Here is an 18,396-nt window from a genome sequence, read left to right as displayed (position 1 = left end):
AAGTTATGAACAGTATTAATACATGAAGTAATTACAGTGATTGTAAAACACTCAACATCCAAAAATAAAGTGATAACAGATATGTTTAACATGAAAATGTGAGCATTCTTATACAAGTACCATTCTTGGCTCAAAGTAGTATTCCATTTACACAACAAAACCTTTTATATTACTGAAGAAGTATCCCATTTCAACTGAAGATGTTAAACCACATAAGAATTGTGGTTTATCAAGTAACAAATAAAATCAGGTTAGACATTTTCAGCAATGTCTAAATATTAAATCTTTGATTGTGAGTTGAACCTTGATGGCATTTGATAAAGAAAAGTTCCCATGAAAAATATCATCACATTAGAAACTGAAAATGTTGGAATGGGGGAGGGGGGGGGGGAGAAAGATAAGCACCAGAATTCTGCTGATTCTTCATAAAATCAAATCTGCAAATCATAATACAGTGATGCAAAAGTAGAGTAAGTGCACCACAGAAAAGGCAGATTTTCTAAGACATTTGAATGAAGAATGGAGTTAACAAACAGCAAATAAAAGTGCATTCTGTGTGGAAAAAAAAAATTCAAAGGAATTATATATTTTTTTGTCTTTATTCTGCACTCAAATTCTCTCTAATAGTTAGTTTTAATGCAGGTCATAGTAGGAGAAAAACAAAGCAATGACAACAATGAAAAATCCATCAGTCCCTTCCTTCAGCCTTGGAATTCATTATTTACCAGTCCTGGTTGAACTGAAAGTCTACCTCCCTTCATAAATCATCATCAATTGATAGTTTCTTCAGGTGACCTGGGGGGCAAGAAGGGCTTCTAAATTCTTAATCATATTGTTCACATAGGAAATCTAGACGTTACCAAAGAGAAAAAGGTGGAAGGAAAGGAATGGGAGATCTAAGACAAGGAAAACATTGTTGGATGAATAACCTTAATTTCATAGCCAAGCTAATTGTACTAGATATTTCTGTATGAATCAAAAAAGAATACTGGATATCAAAGAGCAATATACTCATGACCAAGAAAGATGACAAGAATGATTCTGTATTTAGAGTTAGATACAGTTGCCTTAAAAGAAGTGAAGAACAAATGTAATTTTGTCATAGTGCTCAGTATTACATAATAAATTATCTAGTTTTTATATTCTCTATCATACTTACTCACTCTACTGTAAAAATTGAATGACTTTTTCTGTCATTAGTAAATCTATCTTCAAGAGAGGCAGTCTCAGATCAACCTCAAACAGTGCAATAGTCCACTAGAAGCCAGACTGTGGTCTAGCATGGAGAAGTGCTGTTCTTCCTATCTCCCTGCTGTAGAGACAGAAAGCCACCTTCTATGTAGAGATGAGGAGGCTTTTGTAGAGTGTCTATGTGCACTGTGGTTTGGTTCCTACACATCCATAGCTCATTTCTCACAATCTTTCTCAGAGGTGGACACATTATGTTGCCACATTGTGCTGTTGACAGTTAGGGTATGTCCAGGGCAGCATGAAGGCAGAGTGCAGGCTGCATTATCACTGCAGCAGATCTTTTACAGGAAAGCTGTTTGCGGGGAGAAGCCTCCATAAGGATACTGACTAAGACATTGCAAGTTTTCTTAATGTAGCTCTGCAACACAGCCTCTCCAAAATCCCTACACTATATGTCCAGAATCTAAACATTAGAAAGCACATTCATTGACAGATTCTACCATTCCCATCTGAAATGGAAAATAAGTGAAAGAGAGACATATTCATGTAGAGATGGCAATTACATTTGGATCCTGAATAATAAAATACTGGGGAGGAGAGGAAGACTCATTTTGTTTCTTAAGCAAAATCTGGTGCATGCTAAAATCATATCCTGAGCAAGTCAGTTTGCACACATTTTCTGCACAACATCTGCTCCTAAAACATATACAGTGTTTCAGCCTGGGATGGAATCTACAGGTTTACCACTGGCTAAGTAAAGGTTATCCCCCTTTCAGATGATCCAGCACTTGAAAGATGCCCCCCACCCCCAACTATCTGATTTATTCCACCATTACAGATCATTCAGAACTCTCTGTACTGCTAGATGTGACTACCTCCGCGTGCTGCAGCTTCTCATACTTCACAGCTGCCTTTGAATGTCATCCGTTAATTTCTCCCCTCATCCTCTGCAGAACTCTTCCTACTGCTGTTAATCAGGCCATTTTGTTTTCTAATTTTAAATCAGTTACAAAACCTTCTCTCTCCACCCCCAGTGCATATGGGCAGGTTTTCTTTACTGCAGAGCTCTCAGATACCAAAGTTAGAGCATTATTTATTACTAACATTGTCTAATATCTCCACCACTACCTACACTGTAATTTATCAAAGAAAGAAAACAAACCAGTGCTTTCCCTCCTCCACTAGTTGAAACTGTTTAAAAGAAATCCAAATGTTTCCTCAAGGCATAAAGGAATTCCATGATTGGACTCATAAAGTAACTCAAGTATCCAGTGCAGCTGGAACAATCTGTGTACTTGCAAGGGGAACCCTGGATGGAAAGGAACCCCCAGGGTTAGACATGTCCCAGTTCTTAATGAACTACTGTGGGCACTGGTTCCAGTATTAACTGTTAAAATATATCTTTTTTTCTGGTGCTTCCCGAGTAACAGCGTGAAACATTTTCTTAAAGGTACAAGTTTGCAGACATTGTTTTGAAAATCTTCTAATGTCAGAGGCTGTCATTGTCCCCTTCTAAATGACAGCCTCATATCTATATCATTCAGGAACAGTATGGCAGACACTGTATGGGAGACTTGAATTTCATGTACCTTTCTGCCTGAGAGGATTAACAGTTTTTTCCCCCCTTCAATCCTCTTTAAGTGCTTCAAATGAGTTTCTATCCTAAAATTTTACAACTAGTTCAGCAGATGAAATGTCTACACATTCACTACATTTGCCTTGCATTACTCCTATCACTAGAATACAAGAAAAGAAAAAAAATAAAAAGAAAGAAAAAAGTAAGAAAGAAAAAATAAAAAATTGCTCTCTAGAAGATACAATTTCCAAAGGATACACTAACACGAAAGAGAAGCTTTTGTCCTGGACCAAACAGCTGTTCATAAATAATTCAAGCAAAGAATAGAACCTCGATTTGCTCAATCAGGAATTCCCTGACTTTGTTATGTACCAAAAGGGTGAAGAATCATGTTCATGCCTTATGTGGTAGGACACTTGGTTAAACAGTCAGACCATAATGGGCCCTTCAAAATATCAAAACGCAACGGGTTTGGTAAATTTTCATGCATACGATTAGCCCTGTAACTGCGTTTTTCAGAGTCCCATTTTAAGTGTCTACAGTTTTTGAGGGTCAAATCGGTATTTTTTCAACACATTTAACAACAAAGGTATTCAAAAAGTTTAACTTTAGCCTAGTCTATTCCCACCAAAGAAATATTTACAATATACTGAAAACAATCTGCCCTTTTATTATGCTCAGTCTCCAACACTGGTCATTTCTCATGACCTTGATAAGAAGATGGGTAGACTAGATTTGAGCAGTGCTGTAGCATTATGAATTCATAGCATGTAAGGTATTTCAATGTGAGAAAGTATTTGATGGGTGGTCATCATGCCAGTCAGATCTTTTTGAAAAGAAAGAAAGAAACCATGTAACTGGGTTTCTACCAATCTACTAAATCATTGGATCAATCCGAATTGAGAGGTACACAAGAAGACTATCAAACACAATGCAAAGTACCTCAACTTTGTATATAGTATGCGTTGGTATAAGCAGTTCTATTGAAGTAACATCACATAGCATAAAAGGGTCAACTGGAAGAGCATTTAGTACATGGAAAGAACATTTCTCCTGCCCATTTCCAGTCCACGTGGATAGTATGACTTTATGTCTTGACATCTATTGTACAACTCTCTGAATTTTGTGACACTGATATTCAAATCTATTAATCTCCAGCTACAAATAGGTACATGGAAGACCAAAGGTATGAGCTGTCTCTAAAAACTTCACACAGTTAAGCACAGAGCTTTCACTGTAGCAAAAGAAAAGCGGGAGTTTAAGCTAATGGAGATAATGCTCAACAGAGCCTGGAAACAGAAAAATTTGCTGAGATGTTTACCACATAAACCAACACTAATTCTGCTAAAAAGAAAAAATAAATCCCGTTTCCCTGTTTTATGGAGCATATATTATAAAATGTTATAAGATATAAATGAACAGCCACTGGAAACAATAAAATATAGGGAAAAAATGCAGTGGGTAGGAAATTCCTGCCCACTTAATCTATAAATAGCACTTGAATGTTTAGGGTGCTATGCTGCAACAGGCTACAGTCTCTTTCTTTTTTCTACTTTGGTTTCAGAAATGCAGGCTAATAGAATATGTGTTCTTCTAAAACTGCTTTAGAGACAACTCAGGCATGTAACAAAAATAGCATTCAGCAGCAATTTAATCCAAATTGCTCTTAGGAAAATACTACTAATTGCCCCTTTTGCACACTACTGATTTAACATCTTCAAAAATATATCTTTGCTTTGGTTCATTCATCTTCTCCCTCTCACAATTAGCAGTTGCACATAGCATACAGATATATTCTTCTTTTCAGGCCCTCCTATTTTATTTCCAATGTCTAAAAAAAAGGAGATTTTTTATCTTTCTGGTCCTCAGGAAGAAGGGATGTAAAGGCACTCAACAAAGATCCAACAGAATCTTAAATGTAAATCAAAATGCAGCTTATTCAGCCATAGGATTCGTTCAGCTTTTTCAATATCCATTCCAACTAGACAATTTCTTCTTTTCCATTAATTTAGAAAAATCTTGCTTTCTAGTCGGAGCTGAATAGATTTTTCTTTTAGATATGTAGCTTGCCAGTGCAATAATATGCTAATACTCATTTTTATTTCAAGAGCAAGCATTTCTCTCTGGAAAAGATGATTATTATGTTTAGAATGGGTTGCTCTGCCCTCTAAAGCTAATGAGAACCATTGCCCTCCAGCTGTACTTTGAACAGCAACCCATACATGTGTAGCAAAGCCATTGTTCCACCGTTAATCAGGCACAATGTTTATATTTTAACCTTAAACACATCAAATAGCATACCATGCACATATCAAATACTTTTTCAGAAGATACTATCCTTATGTGTTTTCATCAGAATAACTGTTTCCTTCCCTTATATATATATATATATATATATATATATATTTCTGTGCACAAAACAAGCTGGTCAAAATGTCATGAAATTTCTGATTTATTTTTTGCAGAACACTCTGTTAAAGAGGAAAAAATTGAGGGTTTGCATCCTTTTAAACAAGTAGTGTAGCATACACTGTAAATGCTCAGCATGTTAGTATGCAAAATGCATGTACCTAAACAAAGTAAATAATACGTTCTAATAATGGCACAGGTTCAAAAGAAATTTGAAATTCAAAGACATAAGAGAAGTGGCTGAGGCCCCTTGGTGTGTTTAGCCCAGAGCAGAGGAGCTGAGGGGAGGCCTGATGGCGGCTGCAGCTCCTCAGAGGGAGCGGAGGGCAGCGCTGAGCTCTGCTCTGTGTGACAGTGACAGGGCCCGAGGGAACGGCGTGGAGCTGCGTCAGGGGAGGGCAGCTGGGGGTTAGGGACAGGGTCTGCACCAGAAGGCAGTAGGCATGGCCCCAGGCTGCCGGAGTTCAGGACAGGGCTCTCAGACCTGGGTTTGAATTTTGGGTGGTGCTGTATGGAGCTAGGATCTGGACTCAGTTATTCTTGTGGGTCCCTTCCAGCTTGGGATATTCTGTGAGATTATGATTCTATGAACTTTCAGCTGATATCAGTCTATTGATTCAGAATTAAAGTGGCAGTCGTAATTCTCTTTTGCAGGCTTCAGAGCTTGAGCAGAGGACACAGTGAAATTATTTTCTTCTCTCCCTATAAGCATAACAGAAGTGTTTACTTTTACAACTCTGCCTCCTTTGTGCTATACAAGTGATTATAGCTACCAACATGTATCCTCCACTCCCTGACATGAAGACTAATGGGGTGGGAATGGTTTAAAGCAATGTTCGCTAACACTTTTTCCAGCAGAATTACAGAAGAACATCACCAGCAGGTCAATATGTTTTCTAAAAAAGGAAGCTTTGAGAGTATACACAACAGAAATGCAGGATATATTGATTGTCCCTGAATCATGTTAGCGCTCCCAGCTCTCCTCTGTCCAAAATCTCTGTTCAAGCACAATTAAGCCCTAAATTAGCCAACTAATGATAAACAAATGATGATGGACACTAGAAAAAGGAGATAAGTGAGAAAAAAAAAAAAAAGCAACTTTAGTCAAATTCTAACATTGCCATATTGGATGTTCCTTTCCACATCTTTTGTGCATATTTAGTCTTTTCTCCCTCAATATAGCCACTGCTGACATAGGCGGTGAGTTGCCAAAGGATGAAAATCAGCAACATAAGGCAAGCTAGAAGATGTGATTCCTAGGAAAGGCTTTTTGAAAAAGCTCATAATAAGTCACATAATGAGAAAGACAGTAAGTTTACAAATGCCTTGTCAGGAAAAGGGGGTGTTCTGAGTTATTACAGAGAAGAGAGAGGTAGAAAAGAAAGGGGTGAAAACTAAAATGAAGCTTGTATCAAAACTGATTAGACATAGATAAAGATTGAACTCAAAAGTGAGAAGAAACATGGATGGACACTCAGGCGTCCTAAAGAAAGAAATTGAACTGATGGAATAGCAGCAGGTGGTGATGATTTTTCCTGCTGTCTTGTACCTATTGATTAAAGCACATTTGTCTTTCCTATGGGAATTTGCAGAGTCTGAACTGTATAAAGGAAATTAAAAAGCAGTTGCACTTGCAAGCATTAAAACTAATTGGCTGCAAACTTGATATTTTTCATCCACAGTAGTCATAAGGTGTAAATACACTTAGGTGCTCTGTTAAAACAAACAAACAAACAACAACAACAAAAACATAAAACCATTAAAAAAAAAAAAAACATAAAAAGCAATAATGAAGAGATTTTCTTTGATATAAATGCAACTTTTAAAAAGGAGATCTGAGACAACAAAAATGGAAAGCAGCAATGAAAAGTCATTCATAATCAATTCATTTTAGTAGTGGCAAACAATCATGTTCTTCCAAATCAGCTGGTGCGGCATCTCAATTGAAAATGATACTGCTCTGGGTTATGCTAAATTTATATTGCATGTATTGTAAGTCTTGCATGATGAAATCCCCAGGAGGTATTTGGATATAAAGTGTATACATACCCTTGGCCCCTTGGCAAGGACTGAGAGCTGCTTCAGGGGAGATGGGCATTGGCCACAGAAAAAAGTCACACACAAAATAAGTACATTTAGTGCTACAATAGGGAACCTGTTACATATAAAGCCTGGTAAGAATTACTTTCACAAGAAGAGGTTTCAAGGACAAGAAACATTTTCATCCTTTTCAAGGGCCTAGGGTCTCAAAGAGAGATGATTCTCAGGAAAAGTACTATTGTAAGATACACTATTTACTTAATAAAAAAATACAGGAGTGTCCACATATGAAATGCATATGAGACTTTTTCTGTTCATATATAATGATTTTAACATTTAGGCACTTTGTTCCCTGATACGAAATGCACATGAAGGCCTGTCAGACAAGGCAAAGAGATCCTTTCTTTTACAGTACTCACTCATCTCTTTTCAGACACAGCCGGAGGGGAAGTGAGGTTGCTATGGGTCCCAATCCTGTTTCAAGGTCTATTTCTGATTTTATGCAATGACTGTCTAATGTAAGCTTCATAAGGGATGAGAGCAGGAAGGATGAGATCCAGCATTCAGTGTGCATGCTAACCATCAAGCTGCACAATCTTGCCTCTCTTTTTTCCTCTGAAAATATCCCAGAAGATGAGAAATCCGAGTTTGAACCACTCCAGGCTGTAGATGAAACTGACTCTTACATCCTTCACTTCTTTACTGGCAAAGATATTACACAGAATCTTATGGGCTAGGTGTGCTTCATTTTATAAGAAAGCAGTAGTTAAAAGCATAGTTGGCTTTGAACAGTCTTGTGACTGTGCAGTGAAGTTCCTCATGTTCTTAAAGGAAACCCTCTACATGCATCTCTTGGGTCTCAAACGGTGTTCCTACCACCCTGCTGAATCTATCGGACACTTCTGCAGTTGTGCTGAAGTCCTGAAAGACTTTAAAGCAGGAGAAATCAGTAGCTTTTCACAGCAGTGAAGGACGGGTACTGGCTGAACAGTGGGTTTCACATTTTCAGTTCTGAACTTAGCTGCCAACATTTTATTTTATCCTATCAGTTTGGGAAGATTAAAAAATATATTTTGCAAACACACTGAATTACAATTCACACAAAGCAGTCACTGTTGTTGGGAGTTAAAGAAAAAGCTCAGGAGCAACAAGAATTTGAGTATGACTCATAGACCAGAATTAAATACCAATTTCAAGTTATTAATGTGATCAAACAGATTGAAGATGGCTGTTCAGTCCAATTTAATGTACCTTATGAACTCTGTAAGCTTGAGGAACCAGACTCGTAGTTATTTTTCTTAAAAATACACCCTTAGTTATTTTTCTTAACTAAGAAACGTACATGAGACCTACAGCTTCCTTTTGATTTGTTCAGAGGCAACCCACATAGCAGGTAATTTTAGGCCATTCCAAACCACTTACTAAAGATGATATAAGGCTGGTTGTTGGGTTTTTTCCTCTCTTTTTCTTTTCCTTAATTAATTACCTCAAAAATCTTTATTAATGGATAAATAGAATGAAATAAATGTCTAACATACAGTGTCTTCCAACAGGCTACCCATAATTAAAAATAGTAATTAGATGATGCTGATGCACTTAAATCACAGTTTCATTTTGTTTTTCAATTAGCGGATTCTTAGAGATATTCATTATCAGCAATAAAAAGATAAAAATACCCCGTAGATCTGAAATGATACTATAATAGGAGACTGAACGCCAGATTTTGAAGATACATGGTGCACAAAGACTCAGATACCTGGCATGTTTTCAAAAGTGCCTAGATGCATAACTGCTGTAGTTTCCTGGAAACAGGCCTTGTCAAAAAATTCTTTGATGAGACGACAGGCTTAGCTGGTAAAAGTAACAGTGTAGATGTAATAAACACTTGCAAAGCTTAGCACTACATGACACTCAAGAGTAAAATACTTGCACTATTTGATATCAGCAAAGCATGTGTCTAATGGACACAGAGCCAGCTAACTGACACGTCCCGAGGAGTCACAGACAACATGGGCTCAGCAGTCAGCAGGGGCACTGTGAAAACAACGCTGCAGAGTCAGAGCTACAGAGCTGAGGAAGGGCAGCTCTTCTTGCTCAGGGGGGCTGTGAAACCCTCCTCCAGCAATTGCTGGGGAAAAAAATGAGTTATAGGATTCCTCCCCTCTGGAGATTGCGAAGGCAGCTCTGGTGCCAAGGGGCTCATGTCCACCCTGAGCACAAGCAGGAACAAGTCTGATGTGGGGATAGCCCCAGTGTGCTCAGGTAAAAGCCTCCCTAAGCTTAACAATACACGTAATAAAACATGGTCAAAGTGGTAAACGGTGACAAGGCAACCAGCCCTTTTGGCTGTGATACAAGCACTGACCCATTCATGCATAATATCTTAATAAAGCCTAAGTCACACACCCAGCAAGGCAGATAGAACAGGGGACACTGACCTGGCCACCCACCACCCTAGAGAGGATGAGTCCTTGGGTGCAGCATTGGAGCTGACACTTTTCTGGAACAACCACTTTTGCTGGCCTCGCTCTTGGGCACCTAACAGGCCTCACAGCAGCAATGCCACAGCCCATCGCTCCTCAGGATGACCAGGACCACCACCCACAGTGGAAAGGCCCCTGGCAGGGAGTGCTGCTATGGGGCCCAGACTGGCCCAATACAGGCCAAATTCGGGCAGGGCCCTGCTCCACTGCATGTCCTCCCAAGTAGGACTGAATATAAACTTTGTATTCTCATCTCCATGACTGAGCAATAATTCTATCTTAATTTTACAGACAGAATGATGAGAAGCTTGTTTAAAAAGCCTGCAATCTGGAAAGGAATTAGGAAAGGCATCTTAAATCCCAGTGCTATAACCCAAGAACCACAGCTCTTTTTATCACCATATGCATAACGAGGTATAGTTGGCTGCCTTCAGAAATATTCAAGGTCGCGTTTACTGACGTTTGTATTCATTCTGACTTTTTTTTTTTTTTTTTTTTTAATGAATCAAGCCATTCCCTCCACAACAGGCATATTTTACTCTGTGCTCTCTAAATAAAAGTGAATGTAATTGTTCAAGGCCCCCGGTGATGGGCAAGCCACTGCTGCTGAGCCCATACCCCAAGCAGTAGTGCCACATGGAGCCTTGCCATCTCCTCTGCCGTGAAAGCAGACCCAAAGCAAAAGAAGGCATCATGAAATGGCTTTCGTGCACTATTTTCACCTCTCTTGCCTACCATTCTAATGTTGTGATATCTTCAGATGAAACTGAAGGGCTGAAAACTTCTCTGGGTATGAAATACAATGCCGCTGTCAGCTGAAACACAAGGAGGGAGATGACATGTATCTAACATATGCTCTGTGTGATACCAGAGGCTAAACTGCTGTTTCAAACCACTGGAGGTTCTTCCTAGGGACATGGCATTGCCCGTGTCTTAAGCGCAATAATTCCGCCACAGGATAGTACATATTACTATCTGAAGAGACATCACTAGCAGTAAGATGTTATTTTTACTTATGCACTGTTCTTTGTAAGTCAAATCTTATTTTTCTTCATCTGTCTCACTACCTGGCTGCCAGAAAAAGCCAGTGGCAAGTAAAATTATAATGTTACCTTCAGACCTTTATTAAATACATTATTATCAAAAATACATGATATGAACCTTATAAGCAACAAAGAAATTCAATTTACAGATAAGATACAGCTTTCCTGTGGAGACTTTATCTTCTGTGTTTGCAGTAATATATCACATTTAGACCAGCAAATGATAATGACAAATTGAGATCATATATAAAGTGAGTCCACAGACATTACAAGTACATAAAGCAATAGCAGCAAATGTGTGTGAACCCATGATTGTACAGTAAGATGGAAAGGTATGAAGCAATAGAATTAATAAAATACAACAGAGGGAAAGTATTGCATATTCTTTTCAGAAGTAATCAGGTACAGAGTATAAGTTTATACATAATATAAAAAGCTCAAATGTTGCTGCTTTTCATGGAATCTTATTATATTTCCTTTGTCAAATTTTGCTGGAAATTAAATTATTTAAGAAACTCTTGTTAATTAATACCATGTTTCCAATTATTTTCAGAAGTGTGTTATTTGTTATTCATCAATTATTTATCTCCTCTTAAGAAGACAGATCAATCCTGTTAAGAAAAAATAGCAGTCACACACCATTTAAAATGGGCAGCAAATTACTGAAGTAAAAAAATTTGTAGGAACAAGTACAAAAAAATTCTACCTCAGTCTGTACATAAATACTTAGAGCAGCCAACACAAATACGAAGGGGAATGCTTTGCCATTCATTTGTAAACCAAAGAGAGCCAACACTCCTATGGTGCAATCCTGGTTCTATTAAAAAATTCCAGGAATTTTGCCAATTACATCAGTAGTTCAGTGATTTCACCCCTGAAATCTCATTTTTATTGATATGACTTAGCTACAGAGAGTAATGTTTCTTTTTTCATTAAGGCAGATTCTCAGCGTCTTTCACTAGCAGTTGATGCCTTCACACTCTGTGTGCCTATTCATGATGTCAAATGCCATCAAACAGAGCTGCAAATGAAAGGTTATGAACAGAAGTACTTATGATTTTCCTATAATCTCTGCCATATTTTTAAGGGATAATCACTATGTCATAAGGTCATTCAAAATGAGGCAATTGAAGAAAATGCCTCCCCTTGGCTTGGTTTCCTCAAGGAAAGAAGCTTCTACAATCATTCTGCTAAAATCTATCCATACTTCTCTTCCCAGTAATTTTTTGGCCTATTGCATAATATTAAGCAAATTCAACTAGGCAAGAGAGGAATCAAAGATATTAAGGCCCAGCAAGTTTCATTCAAACAGGTAAAGAGAGAGTAAGATTGCATTAATTCCTCCACTTACCCTGCACTCGCTCCTTATGAGATGTCAAGGAATACATACAAGTGACTATAGTTGAAGCATAAATCCAGACAAAGCCAATTGTCATTAATATTGATTCTCATTGAAACTGCTCATATTTATTAGCTGAGCTTCTGTGAAGTAGGTAGATAGATCTGTTCTAAATGTTTTAGGCTGTAATGTACTTCCTCTCAATCTATATTGTTATGAATATTGTGCTCATTTCGAAAAGAAAATTAGAAAGTCTCCTGTCTAGACATTGCACTCCAGTACTATTAAAATGTATTTCTCAATACAGGCATATTCAGAGCTTCAAGGAAGTTAGCTGTTTTTAAAAAGCCTGAGAGTTCTGCTTATTTTTACTGCAAGTAAAAGCATTTATTTTCATAACTTTCTTATTGAACACTTTCGTTAAGAAATGTTGCTAGACCTTAAAATATACTTAGCTAAAGACTTTCAAAAGTCAATAGTTCTATAGCGCTTCTTTCAGACCTTGCAGACATCAGGTCAGTTTGTTGTGGATTCCAGCAGGCCGGGGAGCTACAACTCTCTGATCTCTTGAACAGTGAGTTCCTTTCTTGTCAAACCCTCATGTCTATGGATAAAACCAAAGGTATTAAAAGGAAAAGTGACACTGGATCAATTTGGAGAAAACAAATCAATCAATCCAGTATTTCTCTGACTGGAAAGCACAGCCCTGCCGAACAGTAGGCAGCAGACCATTGATTTGATTTCCTCACTTAGCTGTGAACATATGAAAACAGAAGAACAACCATTCAGGGTCAGACCAAGAGCCCATCCAGTAGTATCCTTTCTCCTGTTAGTGGCTGTAAGTAGATGCCTACGGGAAAGTAAGAAGAGATCATTCTGCCTTGTTCTCTGTTTTTTTACCACTTTACCTCATAGTTTCTAGTTTTTCATTTGCTTTCTTAACTAATGCTGCAAGCAAAACTGATGTTTTCTTCAAGCTTACATAACCGTAAGGTTTTCTTTCAGAATACAAATAATTAGCTAAAAGATCATTGTCTCCTAAGTTGTTTGCCTTGTGTTTTTTCCTCAGTATGCATCACTCTGTGTTTATCTGCACAGGTATTTTTCCAGGTTTTATCTTCCATATGACTCTGCTTTTTTTTTTTTTTTTTTTCCCCTTTATTCCTTAAGAACTCAGTATCATCCTAGAGCTCAGGAATGCATGAAGACAAATTCTTCTATATAATAATCATAAAATAAAACTTTTGAATGTTACCTCAGTGGAATTTCTCACTGGCTGAACATGCTGTCAAAGTTCCATTGATGAACCACTCCTTGCCATGCTGCTACTCCTTGCTACTGTTGCTAGCTGCAGTATCACCTTAGATCAGGATGCTATTTCCTCCAGATAGCAAGTAATCACTGTTTAACTATCACCGTGCTTTTCCCACTGGGCACCAAATCATGTATATAATCATTTTATTTTGTTCTAAGTTACTATTACTTATTGACTTCATCTCTCTATAGGTTCATTAGAAAGAGTTTTTACTAAAATACACTCTGTTACTTTCCTTCATAACCTTAATGATTTAATATCATATTATCTCTTGCCAATGGACTAGACCAGGTTGTGATGCCCTCAGCTCTCATGATTTCCATTCTTTGAGCAATAAGTAAAGGGAAATCATTCCAGAAACTACTTGGGTTTTATTAATGATTCATCATGCAGCCTCCATCTCTCACAAATCATTTCATCTATTGTTACACCTTGGATCTCATTCACAGAGACCCCTTCATCAATGATTAGTTATTTCTTCCCAGAAACGAAAAAAACCCTTGAAAGCTTGACAATGTCTACACTTCATTATCCAGGGTAAAGACTTTGATCATAGTAAATTGTTCATTCAAGACAAACTGGACACAATATTGTTGTTCTTCAGTTGTAGAGAAAGAATCACACTTCATCATAAAGCACACATCAGTTTAATCAATACAATCAAAAATGCATTGCATTGGCATTGTTGCACTGCAAATGACTTACAGTTTATTGAGTTTATTTCTGTTTATTAAGAAATGTCAGCAGAAAACTCCTTCATCTCAGATTTACCTTCTAATATCTCTAGTAAGACCCTTTCTAAAAATCCACGGGATGTCTATACTTACTGTTTATAATCTGCACAATAAAAAAAGTGTAGATATAGAATATGCATACTCTCCATTAGAAATATTATATGACTCCTATTTACAAATGTCCATTTTCAGCACTGAAAACAATATCTGGGCACTTATCCTTATGCAAAAAATGAGCTATGATTGTGTCAGAATTTTAACAATTAAGTAAAAAATTGATATATATACAGATGTGTAAATGAATATACATGTGTGTCTACTGTATTTTAGTAAATTGCTGGCATGTGTTTTTGTGTGCATTGTGACTCATGAATCATGAATCCAATTCACAGCTTATAATTTCCCATTAAATTAGTGCTTTCCATATGGTATCTCCAACGCAAAGCCTACAACCTATTTATTCTTCTTAAAAATCTTACATCAAGAACACACTGTTCAGGGATTAAAAAAAAAAAAAAAAGTTTAGAATCAAATTATTCTATTATGCTTAATGTTTTGTTGTTGTTGTTGTTTTTAAGATTTTAGTGATTTCTGGTCTTTTTGGCCTCTATATATTACAAGCTAGATGTTATTTCTTTCTACTACTGGACTAGCATAAACAGAAGCAACAATCATAAACAGGAGAGAAGTCTCACAGTACAGTACGACATTTACTTCCAAAGAAAATACTAAATCAAATCACCTTCGTTTTTTTTTGCTGCAGCTGTATTAGAATACAAGATGAATATTGTAGGCAGTCTGCATTTTCTTGGACATACACAATAAAGAGTCTTACTAACTTAAATGGAAAAAGCATGCATGAAATCTTACCCCCAGGTACATACTTGAAATCAGCTATTCACACTGCATGTTTTTGGGGAAGTTGCACTGTAAGTGGTTCATAATCAAATTTCTTTTAAAAATAGTAATTCTAATAAAAGTGAGTGCATTTTATATAATCTTTATCTATTTCTGAAAAATACATGAACACTTTTACAAAAAAATAATACTGGATGTTTTTCATATTATTATGGTTATTTTGCCTTTGCCTATACAACACATACTACAGATTTTCCCTATCATCTGTGTGGGAAAAATTCACATTCTTACTGAATAGACTCAGCATCTTTTTACAGATTTTGGACATAATTTCCAGAGTTTGTTCTCCAGCCACATTGCACATAAGGACTGATTCAGTATATCATTCTCATTTTTAATGAAGTTGATTGAAAGCTTGCTACGGTAAATAGGAGTAGACCTGAGCAGTTTTGATCAGTTAGGTGGAACATACAGGACTTTCACTGTTCTCAAAAGTCCTTTAGAACTTTCTTCAGCTCATCTCCAAAGAGTTTATAGACTACAGCCAAATAGATTTTATTCTTTAGGTGCTCTCAGTGCTCCTCTGTCTCATCTTTGTAACCAGACAGATAGCAAAAATGACCTGCGATTTCCTTCGAGGGCAATGGTTGTTGCAAATCTGACCATTTATTTGTGGTTACATTGTTTTCTAGGCACTGGCATTCTGGCAGAAAAACACAGAGTAAAATGTAAATTCCTAAGTAACGAAGAGTTATAGCAGTCAGATATAATAACAGAGTAAGGATCTACATAAATCAATATAGATAATATAACCTATTTTGGAATAGGATGCCGATTCATTTGGAAGTGATATACGTAATTCTTTTTGTATTATTAGCCATAAAATACATTACCAAATTTAGCTGGTGATTGTCATTTAGTACCATGGATAGGTATTAAAAAATAACAATGTATATGTTTAAATGAAAAGTGGCTAACAGTTGTTTTCTACTTTCTAGTCCTTAGTATCTCTTTCAGCACCTGTCTTGGTAATTCTCCTCTGAAGGTTGCTTCAAATAGCCCTGTGAGTTATTTCTGCTAGAAATCTACTGCATAAAACTTGCTGACAATGAGGATTTACTCTAGCAAAAATATGGAAAAGCATATGGGTTCAACGGCTAGTGGTTTAAAATCATTATAACAGCTGAAACCATCTAGTAGTGAGTCTAGGAATCAAAATACCAGAAAAACAGCTTTCTTCCTCTGCAATGGTCCCTCAGCTATCCCTGTTTTGAGGAGTGTGTTATTTTCCAACAATGCTATGTCAGTGTACAGACAGCAAAATGCCATCCAGTTTGTTTTTGCTACTGTGTGGCCTTGCAAAATCATTCCTGATTTTCTGCTCACTGCTGTCTCCTTTGACTTTACTGTGTTTAAATTTTTCTTTCTGTCTGTCTACATGTCTTATGTAAAATCACATTTTCCCCACATGAATTTTAGAATTCTACTTCTACTTTCCCAATATCCATGTCCTCAGTTCCCTTTAGATGATTTTTCAGTTTTCATTACACTATCTAGTCTTTCAAAATACATTTATTATTAATTGTTTTGATTAAATTATTTAATTCTCTTCAATTTCAAATATAAATACATTTACTAAAATCTGATCTTTAGTATAAAAAGACTTAGTTTTTTTTCTCCTGATAAGAACATATGAATAAGATGATTTCTACTATCTAAAATATTTAAGGTAAGTTATTAAAATGGGAAAAAGGAAACTAGCCAGAAAAAGAAAAGGAAACATCAGCAGGAAACAGTTTCATGCAAAACAACTCTATTTGAGGAAAAAAATGGAAGACTGGAGTCATTACACTGGTGAAAGAATCTCCATATTAGAGACAGAGAAAAATCTCATTTCTGCTGCATAGTTGTTCAAGGAGAATGTCTTTCCCATAAAGCTAAAAAATATTCATTAGTGATAAAAGTATTCTATCTTTTATGTTAAAGTTGGTCCATTTTATGTATGTAATTACTTCTTTGTAACCATCACGAGAACTTAAGAACACCTGAACATTTCAGAGAAATGGTGCACATGGCCAATCGTCTGCCTCAACTATGGCCAGAAACAAAAGCAAAGAGTAACAAGGCAGAATATGGAGGGCATTCTCTAAAGGTTTTCCCAGCTTGAGTATAGTTGGTTTACTTAATAGTTACCAGTGATGCTCTCTCACTTCAAGGTAGTTTGAATCCTATTATTAATCAGGACATTCTAATTAATAAAATTTACAGAAATAGAGTCAAGTTTCTTCACTCTGTTATGTAGAATATTTTGTTAGTCACTGGCTCAGGATGTAAAAATGAAATTTTTGTGTTATTGACTGACTTCTCAGTTCATAGTGCATGCAACACTGAATGTCTTTCTGTTTTTGTTTTTTAAGCAAAACAGTATATAGTTACGAGAAGAATACAGAACACTGTAGTTGTTAAGTGTTGTCCCTTGAAAACATGGCTTTAACCTTCCTAACAGAAAAAAAAGAATTAAGACTGACATTTCTGCTTCCTTGATGCTGTTGACCTCCCAAGCCATTGGATAGGGCACCAAGTCAAGATTTAGTTTCTTCTTGAAAGTAAGTTTTTCTATCAAAGCTTCATTTTAGATCAAAGGAACTATTTCTTGCTGAAAAAACCATGCTTTAAGATGCTAGTAAGATTTTATTTTTTAAATCAATTCAGTTCAAACTGAACCAATCTTCATGCCCCTTTATTTAAGTCTAGCTGCAGAAAAAATACTAATAGTCCTAAAGTCCAGATTACACAGTGATTATGAATACATTTGAAATTACAGCAGAAACAATCCAGATGAACTAATTAGGTAAGTCTCATATATGCACACAAACATACACTCCAATTCAAAATCAACTTTAATTCAGTATTAGTTAATAGACATGTGAAAGGAAACAATTTCACAAGCCAGACTTGAAGAGAGTGCAAAAATAGAGAGTGCAGGTCTCTATTAACAACCCTAATTACCTTCTTCTCGCTTACACAGATTAAAAATTTGGTTTAAAAAAAAAAAAATGGTACTCTAATATGCATGAATAAAAATATTTTAAAACTAAATCTCTTACTTATATTTTGCAATTAAAATTCTGTCAACTCAAAATTCCTGATCACAATAGTAGTATATATTCTTCCTACTGCAATTACAGAAAAAAAGAATAATATTCAGCACTATATGGTCTTGCAGTCCAGTGAAATTCAGTGACATCATAGAGTGGCTTGGTTTGGAAGTGACCTCAAAGGTCACCTAGTTCCAAACCCCATGCATAAGCAGAGTTGCCAATCACTATTTAGGCACTCAGTCAGGCTGCCCAGTGCCCCATCTAGCCTGGCTTTGAATATCTCCAGGGATGGGGCATCCAAAATATC

The 18,396-nt window shown here is 36.6% G+C and overlaps 1 protein-coding gene across 1 annotated transcript in view; it reads right to left on the bottom strand.

Moving 5' to 3' along the window:
• The window catches only part of CSMD1 (CUB and Sushi multiple domains 1), a 1,018,930-nt gene that overhangs the window by 948,246 nt on the left and 52,288 nt on the right, over positions 1-18,396 (bottom strand). The gene's annotated exons all lie outside the window — the stretch shown is intronic.

This window comes from Phasianus colchicus, chromosome 2 (genome assembly GCF_987193195.1).
Source record: "Phasianus colchicus chromosome 2, bPhaCol1.hap1.1, whole genome shotgun sequence".
Lineage (NCBI taxonomy): Eukaryota > Metazoa > Chordata > Aves > Galliformes > Phasianidae > Phasianus > Phasianus colchicus.
The sequence above is the reverse complement of the archived record's forward strand: the minus strand, read 5'-3'. Positions and strand labels throughout refer to the sequence as shown.